The following is an 11,631-nucleotide window of genomic DNA, read 5'->3' on the forward strand; positions in this document are numbered from 1 at the left end:
CGTGTCATTTATAATATGATTTGGTCTGCTAAATCTGATCTTTTTGATTTGGGTTTTAACCTATTTCCAATCACAAAAGATCCCCTGGTGTCCGAGACTGCTTTCAAATCTACTAGTAAGGTTACTAGTGATGTTGGTAATTCAGTTAGGAGTTGTAGCTGTGGAAAAGCATAACTAAGAACAGGTGAATCTGCTGCGCGAACCCAGAAATTTGTAGTTATGAGCTGGAATACCAGAGGCCATAAACACCTGCTAAATAATATGGGTAGCTGTTTGGAAGAATGCGATTTAATTTTTATGCAGGAAACATGGCTAACTGCCCCACTATCATGGGACAACCATTATGTCCATTTGGCTCCAGCGATTAAGGGTCAAAAAGGTAGACCTATGTCAGGGATGACAATTATCACTAAAACGTCCACGATAAATACAATTTCAGATGGTCCTAACCCAAATCCCTATTTGCAATGTTCCAGAATAATGTTTCATAAATTGACATTTCTTGTTATAAACATATACTGGAACCCAATTGCAATTATAACAACTACCTTTTTTAATGATTTGAATGCATTGATAGAAAATACTATAACCACCACAGAGATTGCGCATGTGATACTAGCAGGGGACCTGAATCTTCATCTGTTGGAACCAACTAAGAAAAGAAATACGGATAGAGTCTCCCAATGGTTGGTATTTATTGACACCTGGGATTTAATAATGCTAAATGGAGCAGTTGATTCTGACAATCCACCATCTTTTACTTGGACTTGTGGGGGCCAAAATGCTACAATTGATTATATGTATGTTGACCGAAAGCTTTTTGAGAAAATATCCGAGTTCAAGGTTATTCCAACTATAGTAAGTGATCATTGGATGTTGAGGGCTGAGTTTTTACTCCAGGTTGTGATTGAACCTCGATACTGTCAGCATCAACTGAATGGTCTGGTTATAAATCCTCAACGGAACAGGCTATTATGGACAAGCGAAAGACTAAACGCTTTTGCGGCCAGTGTAACAAATGACCATCACTGTTTGTTGAAAGGTATTGACTCATCCAATTGTCATGATAAAATGCACCTCTTTGCCTCCACTCGGTCTGCTGGTCTTGGTAAGGGCAATAAGTGTCATACCCATGTATTTGATCAGGGCATCAGAGAGAGAAAGGCACAGTTCCGAAAACAGAAAAGGCAGATAGCCCTTTTACCGGTACATTATCGAGAATCTGCGTCACGCAAATTGAAGACTAATTATAGGAATTGGGTCCGGGGCAATAAGGCAGCTTTGTTCCAACATGATGGTGAAAAGTGGTTACAGGTGGTAAAAACCAAAAATACATCGCAAATTTGGAGGTTGCTAAATAATGGAGTAGCTGGTACTCAACTAGCAACTCAACTTAATGGTGTGTCAGAGAAGAAGTGGGTTGCCTATTTCTCTGACATATACGGTCTTCCAAATAATAAAAAAAACTCACAACCAAACTTGGAATTAAGCAATCCATCTTTTCAAATCAAGTTTGATCGAGAAGATGTATTGTTTTATATAAATAAAGCGAGCTCATCTAGAGCTCCTGGGCCAGATGGCCTGTCAAATTTTGTATTAAAACAGAACTCAGAATTATGGGCATCAATTTTATATGATATTTTTCAAACCGTGCAAATTAAACAAGCAGTTCCTCCATCATGGTGTAAGGCCATTACGGTACCAATCTATAAGAAGGGAGATCGAGCGAACCCTGCGAGTTACCGTCCGATTTCCCTTCTTGACGCCCCAGGTAAGATCTTTAGTAGAATTATTCTAAGAGAGCTCAATAACTGGGCGTCAGAAGAGAATCGGCGAGACCCATTTCAAACTGGATTTGTGGCTGGTCTTGGCACCAGTATTAACATAACGACACTGAATGCAATTAAGGAACTGTATGCATCAAGAAATCAACCAATTTATCTTGCTTATGTTGATTTTCGAGTAGCGTTCGACTCCGTAGATCGGAGTCTGTTATTGGAGAAATTGTTAAAATTTGGGTGTCCTTCTTCACTTGTACACTTAATATATTTACTTCATTCTAATACTTCAATGAAAGTTAAATTAAATTTAGAAGGACTACTATCTGAAGAAATTCTAACCCAGCGAGGCCTGAAACAAGGATGTATCCTTGCTGCCACACTGTTTAATTTGTTTATTTTAGATTTAGGCAATGAATTCAATATTGTAGTGAATGATGCTCCGAAATTAGGGAACCAGACTATTGCATGGCTTTTATATGCAGACGATTTAGTCCTCGTCTCGAAAACACCGAGTGGCCTACAAAACATGCTTGATAAATTAGATCAATACGCCACCAAGAATAATCTTACTTTGAATCTGGTAAAAACTCAAGTGATGGAATTGGGGAGACATAAGTCAAGATTAAGGAAACAGTATTGTTGGTTTCTGAATAAACAAAAGTTGACTGTGGTGAATGAATACAAATACCTGGGCGTTTTATTCAGTAACTCTCCCACAAATAAGCCCCAAAGAGACAGTCTAAATGGTAAATTGACCACATTAATATCACAAGCCAGAATATTGCAATACAAGTATGGTAAGTTCTCATGTAAGCATATTCTTACCTTTTATCAGCAAAAGGTACTTCCCATTATCACTTATGGATGTGAGGCTTGGCTACCTATGGAGGCTTGCTATTGGAACAAATTCGAGGCAAAATTTTGGAAGAAAGTCTTGAATCTCCCAAAATCTAGTCCAACAGCATTGCTCCGCTTTGAGTTGGGAATTCTATCAGTAAATATACATGCTTCATGGAAGAGATGCTGTTTATTCAGAAAATGTGTATTGGGCCTGGCGAGTAATGGCATACTTAAGATTCTGGCAGACTATCCTCTACGCTCAGTACATTTATTTCCATCAAGTTGGAGAGCGGCAGTTATGTCTGATTTGACGGAAGCAAATATCTCATTAGACACTCTGCTAATTAATCCCTCTAAAGCCAAAATTAAATTATACCAACTTGATTGGCATATAACCCAACAAGATTGTCTAAAATTAAAAGATTTTGATAGAGCTCTGTTTGGGCACAAAAAATTCCGCCAAACCGCAGATTACTTACTAAAATGCCCCTCTCACAAACTCAGAAAACAAAAAAACTGCGGTTTCGCCTGAATCTATGGCCGACCAAACAAATTTTGGTAAGAAGGGGCATCATTAAGCCGGATGATTCATTCTGTCGATTTTGTAATGATAAACTAACCAAGGAAAGTTTGAAACATCTGTTAATAGAATGCACAGCTTTAAAAATGCAGAGAAAAGATATTATTGATAAATTAACAAGACATCACTATACAAGACGCTCAAATGATGAATTATGGAATGAGCTATTTGCGACTCCAAAGATCACAGTAAGAATAGCCACTATTCAATTCTTAAATAAGCATCTATGCCCAATTTGTCCAAGTGAGTAATTGATTGCCTTCTTTATTCCGATTATATGAACAATCTTGCTAATCACACGTGATATTGTATGATGTTTTAACTGTTGAATTGATATACCTTGCCTTTTATTGTATTGAATTGGCATACCTTGTTTTTATTGTATGTGTTTTGTATAAAAGTAATTCTGTTTGAAAGGTTAATTTAATTAGCCAACTCAAACTAAATAAATAAAATTAAGGCTATAGGGTTGCTTGCACTGTAACAGTGAGCATTGATATACTGAACACCACAGGCACTTGTTCCCTTAATCTCTAATGGCAACACTATTTGAAAACCATGTCCCACTTCTAATCTCAGTCTGTCTGGATAGAGGCACCTTCCTGGTAGCTTCTAATCTGCATTCACTGTCCATGCTACGGTATGTGTAGCTTTCTCCTTCCTTACAATTGGTCTCCTCTATCCATGCTTGAACACTTTTGCATTCTCTGAGGCAGCTAAATTGAGTTATCTGCCTATTCTGGGTTACATGTACCATTTAAATACAGTCCTGCATTAATACTACAGGCTGCATACCTTCCCAGATGCTATTGATAAAAAGTATCTTGTTTCTATACTAGAACAGAACTAACCTCTTCGTAGATTGCTAATGTTGGCCTTCAAATGCTACTTGTTTATCAATCTGATTAGAGCAGGAATGAAGAGGGTAAGGGGCCTTAAAGGGAGTAAACATGCTTATTTTGAATGCTGCGAGGCAGGGTTTTGCTCATGGCGGGGGAGGGGTGGGTGCCACCATAGATACTTGATCACTTAATTCCTTTGGTTTGATTGAGGGGGGCCCCAAAGATGTCCATGCCTAGGGCCCCAAAAAAGCTTAAGATGGCCCTGCACTTTCTGTGTCTCGTCACTGAAAGGCCGTGCATGGGCCAGGCCATTCACTACTAACGTGGCATAGTACCGAGAGCCAGCCCCCCTGGACTCAGCAGAACCTACGGGCGAGGGGCGTGCTAGAGATGGGAGAACGTCTCAAGAAATGCAGACGAGAAATCTGCAGGCGTGCTGCTGCCACGATGTGGCGAGCTTCCTCCCCGAAACCCTGCAGAGTTCACTGGGCCTCCCCAGCGGTGACTTGCCGACAACCCGCGTACACAATGATTGCCCTGAGAGGCAGCTTTCATGGGCTCTGCAAGAACTCTTTTCTGTCAATCACTTGATCTTCATGAGTTACAGAAGTTCTGTAGTTTGCTCATTCTCCCTACTTAAATGCAGGGCATGCATCTGTGCTGACTGTGTAGCAGCCCATTCCATCCAGTTGTCTGCAGAGCAAACCATGTGCCTAAAACCCACTGGAAAATGGTGCATTATCTGGCGACAATGTTTGTGGGCAGTTATGCCACTATCATGTGTTGCCTGTGAGGTTTCTTCTGTTTCTCAACTGTTTCACAAGTTTAGGACTAAAAGGCACAGCCGTCCATATTGAATGAAGACTCTTGAAGCAAACAAAATGTTAGGCAGGATTGTGTACCTCGTAATATACATTTTTTGTATTTTTGTCCTGATGAAGGCCATCATGAATATTTTAGAATCGTTGAAACATGTTGGCAGTGCCTTCTTGCTATTAAGTTTTGTGCCGATTTTGTAGTACACTCAATTCATTGTAAGACTCCTTGGGATGCACCTTTTTATTTATCACACAATTTAATTATATTGTTTCTTTGTTTTGTCCTGCTGCAATTGACGCACGCATCTTTTGGTTTTAGCCTCACTGAGATTTAATAGTTCCTAAGTTTCATAATTAAGTGTAACATGTGAACTTCATCCTTCGTTTCCAGGCAGACTTCCCAGCGCTCCATTAGCTTTTAGATGTGTTATTATTATGTCAAGGGTTGATCAATTGATGACCTCTTAATATAACACATATAAAACTCACAGGGCCTCCTACATTATACGCCGCTATTATAAGAACATTCCGCAGGTCGGAGCATTGCCGAACAGCCCGCCATGGCCAACCCTGCGGAATGAGTTGCTCTCATAGGCAAATTCCCTTGGAAATGATGTTTCTCCACCACCTGCGACAATTGCTCCTGTGGGAGGAATCTCTCGTATTGTACCACGGCCGAACCTCGCGGATCTATGAGGGAGCGTTCAAGTGGCACGTATCAGCTTCGCAAGACCGTTGTTATAATGTTAGAGTGGAAGGCATTCGTTTTGTGAGATGATAGAGCGCTCGAGGAGTAGATACTAGTGTTATGAGATTCTATGACAAGACAGGAGGCTCATATTATGCATTACAATCTTTACTCTGAAACCACAGCAGCAAAGAAAAAACTTTTACAAACAAAAAAGTTTCAACAACAGAACTAGATAAAGTTCAATGTCAATGCATGGGGAACTCCCCAAACCATCATGGAGGATAGGTCATACCCTGCAGGGGACCAATGAGCAGGGACCCTCCTTTATATATGTCCATTACTCTAACGCCAACCCCTCTTTCTTTGCTGCTGACACCACAGAGCTAAGTCACCCCTTTCAGTTGTGTCTTACATTGTTTGTCAGTAGTAGGCTTTATTAGTTTGAATATGACATATATTATTTATATGGTAAATATGTGTTAATTACCTTTTATTATAAAGGAATTTGTGTATTTGATACAATGTATCTGGATAGCCGCGTGCGGCCGTTGGTTTCATTTTGGTGTCTTTCAAAAAGAAAATATGTATTATGCTCATACTTCCTGTTTCAGCTGAAGCAGTGGTGCAATGGTTGAATTTCGGACTACAGTCCATGAGGTTGTGAGTTCGAGGGAGCTCTCTAATTTATTTCTTCTTTAAAAATTTCTCGCGCTTGTAAACTCAGGTGTTTCTAGTGCATTAATCAACTTGCTCCCGGCGTGCGCGAGAGCAGTGTTGTTTACACTGTTCCCTCTTCATTTCGCCTGTTTGAATTCGTGCCCCTTGACAGATTTATGGTCACCTGGGGATTCCAGGTGCTGCAGGCTTTGGGTTCGGCCTGCCCCTGTGGCTTATGTTTGTAACAAAAGCCTCTGTTTCAGTACTGAGCCAAGTTAGCTCAAATATAGAGCTGCAGGTCTCCCATGCAGGAAGACCCGGGTTCGCGGCCGACCAGCGCATGTTTATTTGTATGTTTTAAGATTAGATATTTTAATTGTTATATTTTAAATAATTGTATTTTACAATGGAGGTATTTGATTGTCACCTTTTTTGCTCAGTTGAGCAGGGATTTCCTAATGGGCATTTGGTTGGTTCATGACTTCTTCAGAAAGATTATAGCACAAACATTTTAATAGTAAAAATGTGGTTTTGTTAAATGTTTGTAATTTCGTATCCCTGGTGACACAACACATTTCCTTACCTTTAGTGCTGGAAAGAAAGAATGTTTACTGATAGACTGTGGGTTTGTTAGGTCAAAGTCTGACCATCCAGCGCAAGAGCCCGATGCACTGCCAGTCTGCAGTTTTATTTTATTTTCTTTGTTTATTTATTCATTTACTTATTTCTTAAGTTATGTGCTTTGCCTTCACTGTAGGTGCCATAAGTTCGGTTTCAGGTTCAGCCTGATTCTATTGCGAGGTTACCCCCTCGTGTACTGCTGATTATCACACCCTGCTCGGGCGAGCAGTTGGAGGTGCACTTGCTCAGTGTATACTACCTTCAACTTGACAGTTTTCTTTTGTTTGGGTTATCTTCCCTGGAAAGGTGCAGTCACCTGCTCGGTGGCAAGGTTGCCTGGGGTTTCTGCGAGGGGTCCCCTTGTATACGGCTGTGTCCACACCCTGCTAGGGTGAGCAGTTGAGGTACACTTGCTCAGTGTTTCCTCCCTTAAAGTGGGCAACTTGGGTAATTACCTTAACTGGCATGCACCATAACCTGCTCGGTTTCAGGCTCTGCCTGAGTTCTAATGCGAGGTTACCCCCTCGTGTACTGCTGATTATCACGCCCTGCTCGGACGAGCAGTTGGAGGTGCACTTGCTCAGTGTATTCCTTCCTTAAGGTCGGCAGCTTTGTTTAGGTGCTGCATATGGCTGACGCCATTGTTTGGTCTTGTAGGCGTGCAGTAACCTGCTCGGTTTCAGGCTTCGCCTTGTTCCTACTGCGAGGTGCTCCCTCATGTACTATTGGTTGCCTCACCCTGCTGGGGTGAGCAGTTGAGGTGCACTTGCTCAGTGTACGCTTTGATAAACAATATGTTTAAGTGTTGACTGGAACACATTTGCGTTTTTTCAGAATTGTCAGTGGCCCAGAAAGCTCAGTGAGTATCAGCTTATATAAGGGCCGGGGATTCGGTCCCCTGTGAGGGCGTAACCCCTCTTCTTTGGATATTTTATATATATTTCATATATTATATATTCTTTATTTATTAAGTGCTTTAAAGAAAAGAGTGTGGAAGTGGTTGTAAACAGACCCATATGGGGTTGTACCTTCCTCTCTAACCATCTATCTGGTGTTATCATTCATCTTTTAGTTAAAAATTCTGTCACCCTTTACCTTAGTTAGTTTCAGGACAACTCAGTCCTTTCCTTAGGTTTTGATTCCCGACCTCAATTGCTCCACCCAATACCAGTGCTGATTAAGCTACAGTATTTTCTCTCAACATGAGGAAGAATAAAGATGATGCGTTATGCCTCTATTGAGGTCTGTAGGGCTTAAGGCTCTCTTTAGTGGGGACGTTTGTTCTCCCCTACTTTTGTCCCATTGGACATTCCTTATTCTTTTGGTTTCTGGTGGAGACAGGGTCAGCTCGAGGGTAACCGTTCAGTTTTTTACATGACAAGTTGAGCAACCATGTTTTACTTGGATGGAGTGTTTGGAAACACTTGATGGTATCAGTTAGACGAGTTGCCAAATAATAACTTGCTGGCGCCTGCCTCATGTTTTTCCTCCCAAAGCTTGGCCTATGGTTCAGCTAACCGTCTAACAGTGTGTTGCAACTTCTCCTCTGCTCGAGGAGTACACGCAGGCTTCTGTACCCTCATGAGCGTTGCTTAACCTCTTTAGAGTGCTGTTTCATATCCGTGCTGACCGTTCTGATACAGGTTCCTAATTTTGGAAAGGTCTACATCAGTCTTTTATCCAGCTGAGATCGATAAGTGAACACCTCACACCACACAACGCTCGTAGTAGTGTTAAGCACCACTCATATACCTGAGGGTTCGTAGTACTGTATAAGTACTGTTTTGCTATGGACAATGTGCTTAGTTTTTCCTTCCCCTGATTCCCTTAGTGGCCAGTCAGCCTCACATGAATACAGTGACTCAGACCTCAGGGTTTGAGGGGACAGTGGTCCCAGATTTCTTCTCAACCTTGCATTTACAGGGCATTGATAATTATCCAGAGTTCTTTCCCCCTCATTCCCCTTCCTGCCATCCTTGGGGGAGATTGCATCATAATATTACGCCTCTGGGAGTATCCAATGGTTTCAGTTTTCCTGCCATCCTTGGGGGAGATTGCATCATAATATTACACCTCTGGGAGTATCCAATGGTTTCAGTTTTTTCCTTTTTACAGGAGTTCTGGCGGGTGACCAGTGCAGACTCGCACTGAGCATTTCCCTCCCGTCTGTTACTTTCCTTTGTGCTAATCTCTGGTATTTCAATAAGTTAACTGGAGTCTGTCCAGTCAGGGGATTGGTTAGAGGCGCTAGTGGGTATTTATTTCTCTTAACGGTGTAAAGCGGGGCTTTAATGTGGTCCTCAGGGTAGTTTTCTTTCTGGATTGCAAGGTTTTTCCTTTGGATAAGTGGGGGAGGTTTCTCCTCTTTTGGGAAGGCTCAATATCCCTTGGTGGGATAGAGGGGTCTGGGAGTGATACTATCCCCCATCCACGTTATGACCCTCTATCACGATGCGTTCCAGAGTCTATACATTAACTTTCAGACGGTGTCTGCCGCTACGATTACCAGAGTGCTGGGATATATATTTGGTTGATGACTTGATTATCATAGTCACCTGCATGGCAGGTGGACCTTTGGGGTTTTCACAAGAGTTTGTTTGCAGTAAGGTGCCAGCTCAGGGTGCTGTGAGCTTCAAAGATCTGCAAATTGGCTGAAATATAGGGTGGACCTCTTCTGGTGTACACCTTCAGTTTAACCATTTAGTGATCAGTTCTTTGCAGTTTAGAGTCTTGCTAAGATTTTGGAAATTTGGTGTCCTCCTTCGGTTACTTTTGATCCGCTAGGGGATTTATCACCAGGGAGGAGGGATCAAGGTTCAAGCACCGGGCATACCTACAAAGGAGTTTAGATATCACTATAATGGTAGTGATTGGATGTCGGATACATTTTTTCTTCTTGCCAAGTTTGGCCTCTTAAGGATCAGGTTTATAATATCTGCCTTTTGTCATGGTAGCAGAGTCCTTCTTCAAGAGTTCGGGAGGTCTGAGGGTCTCCGTGTTGGCGGTTTGACGGGTTTAGCTTCTCAGGTGGGGCCCTCTCTTCCATTCTGCTTCTGCCTCCAGAAGACTTCCCTCCTTAGTATACACATATGTCTGAAGACAATTGTAGATTAATTCTATTGCTTTTCAGCTCCACTCAGGATGGATTGTCCTATTACAAAATTTATAAAAATGATTTTTTACTCCTATTTTACCCTTTTGAAGATGTGTCTTTCCCTCTTGGTTCCCCGGTGTAGTTCTGTGACATGCCCTGTTTCTAATGCGATATCTTCCTTTAATGCATGGGATGGAACCTATAAGACTTTCACCCCTATGGGGTACTTTTCTTTATCTCCAGGAGAGCTAGGTGTTTGTTTTCATTGGTTTGCTTTCTAGGTCCCCAAAAATGGTACGAATTTAAGTGTTTTGAATATTTGATTGAACAACATAGGTGTTTATTTCAGATGGTTTTGTCCTAACCTATTAGTATAGGAAAACTTTGTTCAATGTTTTCCCCTCTTTTAACCAGTTGGTTTTGGTGGCCTGTAAGGAACGCTGGATTTGGCACATTCCTGTTTTTCTTGCAGTGGATTTGACTTTGCCTTATAAGACAGCTTTTCGGGCAACCTAGTCTTGGGCAATTCTCTGATTGGTCAACAGATTGATTTAATGAAAGCATTTAAAAAATGTTACCTTTCCTTTAATTTTATTATATTATCTATTATATTGGATCATTTTGTACTTACTAATGAGATGCAAGGGCTTTGAACTTGCATAATATGAGCCTCCTGTCTTGTCATAGAATGACTAATCCCCCACACTAACGTGAGATGGGGGTTTAGATTCTATTAAAGACAAGGAGGCGATTATTATCCCTCCCACCCACCCTGGATATGATATGATATGATATGACAATTGTGATACGCATGTACACAGGTGGTTCAAGTGAGAACATTCTTTGGTTTGTTGTTCTTCCCAACCACCCACCCTTCTTGCTTGTTGTTCTTACAGGTACGAGTTGAGGTTCTGCTCAGGAGTGTGGATCGCAGTTACAAGTTCTGGAGTGCGTGATTTCGGGTGAGAAGTCCTATCCAGAAGAACTTCTTCATTGCTTCAGGCTGCGGAAAGGTTGAGATCTCCGGTTTCGCTGGATCCTTTTTCTCTGCGCTACGCAGTTCAACCGTTCCATTGGGCGTCTGGTGCAAGTCAGCTGCAGAAAGAGGGGTTGGCGTTAGAGTAATGGACATATATAAAGGAGGGTCCCTGCTCATTGGTCCCCTGCAGGGTATGACCTATCCTCCATGATGGTTTGGGGAGTTCCCCATGCATTGACATTGAACTTTATCTAGTTCTGTTGTTGAAACTTTTTTGTTTGTAAAAGTTTTTTCTTTGCTGCTGTGGTTTCAGAGTAAAGATTGTAATGCATAATAATCGCCTCCTTGTCTTTAATAGAATCTAAACCCCCATCTCACGTTAGTGTGGGGGATTAGTCATTGTTGATAAAGCCTTCCAGTCTTATCATTTTAGGAGACAGTTGATAGAGTGCTCGAGGGGTAGATACCAGTGTTATGAGATTGTTGATAGAGTGCTCGAGGGGTAGATACCAGTGTTATGAGATTGTTGATAGAGCGCTTGGGTGGAAGGTGCAAGTCTCTTCCAAACAGCATCTGCAATAGGCCCTCAAGGTTTGCACCACACCAGTGACGGCGGCCACACTGTGTGGGGCATGGCTGTGGGGCTATTCGAAGTCTGGTGAATTGCAGGGAAAGGAACATCGTTTTTTCAAAACTCCTAGGTCCTCGGGTTGATCCTCTTGCGCTTC

At 41.8% G+C, this 11,631-nt stretch overlaps 1 long non-coding RNA gene across 1 annotated transcript; it reads left to right on the forward strand.

The window, feature by feature from the left end:
• The first annotated feature begins 5,921 nt into the window (after positions 1-5,921).
• On the forward strand, positions 5,922-11,240 carry LOC138527357 (uncharacterized). Its single transcript, XR_011283906.1, has 2 exons — positions 5,922-6,020; positions 10,821-11,240. It is a non-coding gene; the product is annotated as an uncharacterized lncRNA (long non-coding RNA).
• Positions 11,241-11,631: the final 391 nt, after the last annotated feature.

The sequence above is a fragment of the Ambystoma mexicanum genome, chromosome 14 (assembly GCF_040938575.1).
Source record: "Ambystoma mexicanum isolate Mex_15411 chromosome 14, UKY_AmexF1_1, whole genome shotgun sequence".
NCBI classification, from domain to species: domain Eukaryota; kingdom Metazoa; phylum Chordata; class Amphibia; order Caudata; family Ambystomatidae; genus Ambystoma; species Ambystoma mexicanum.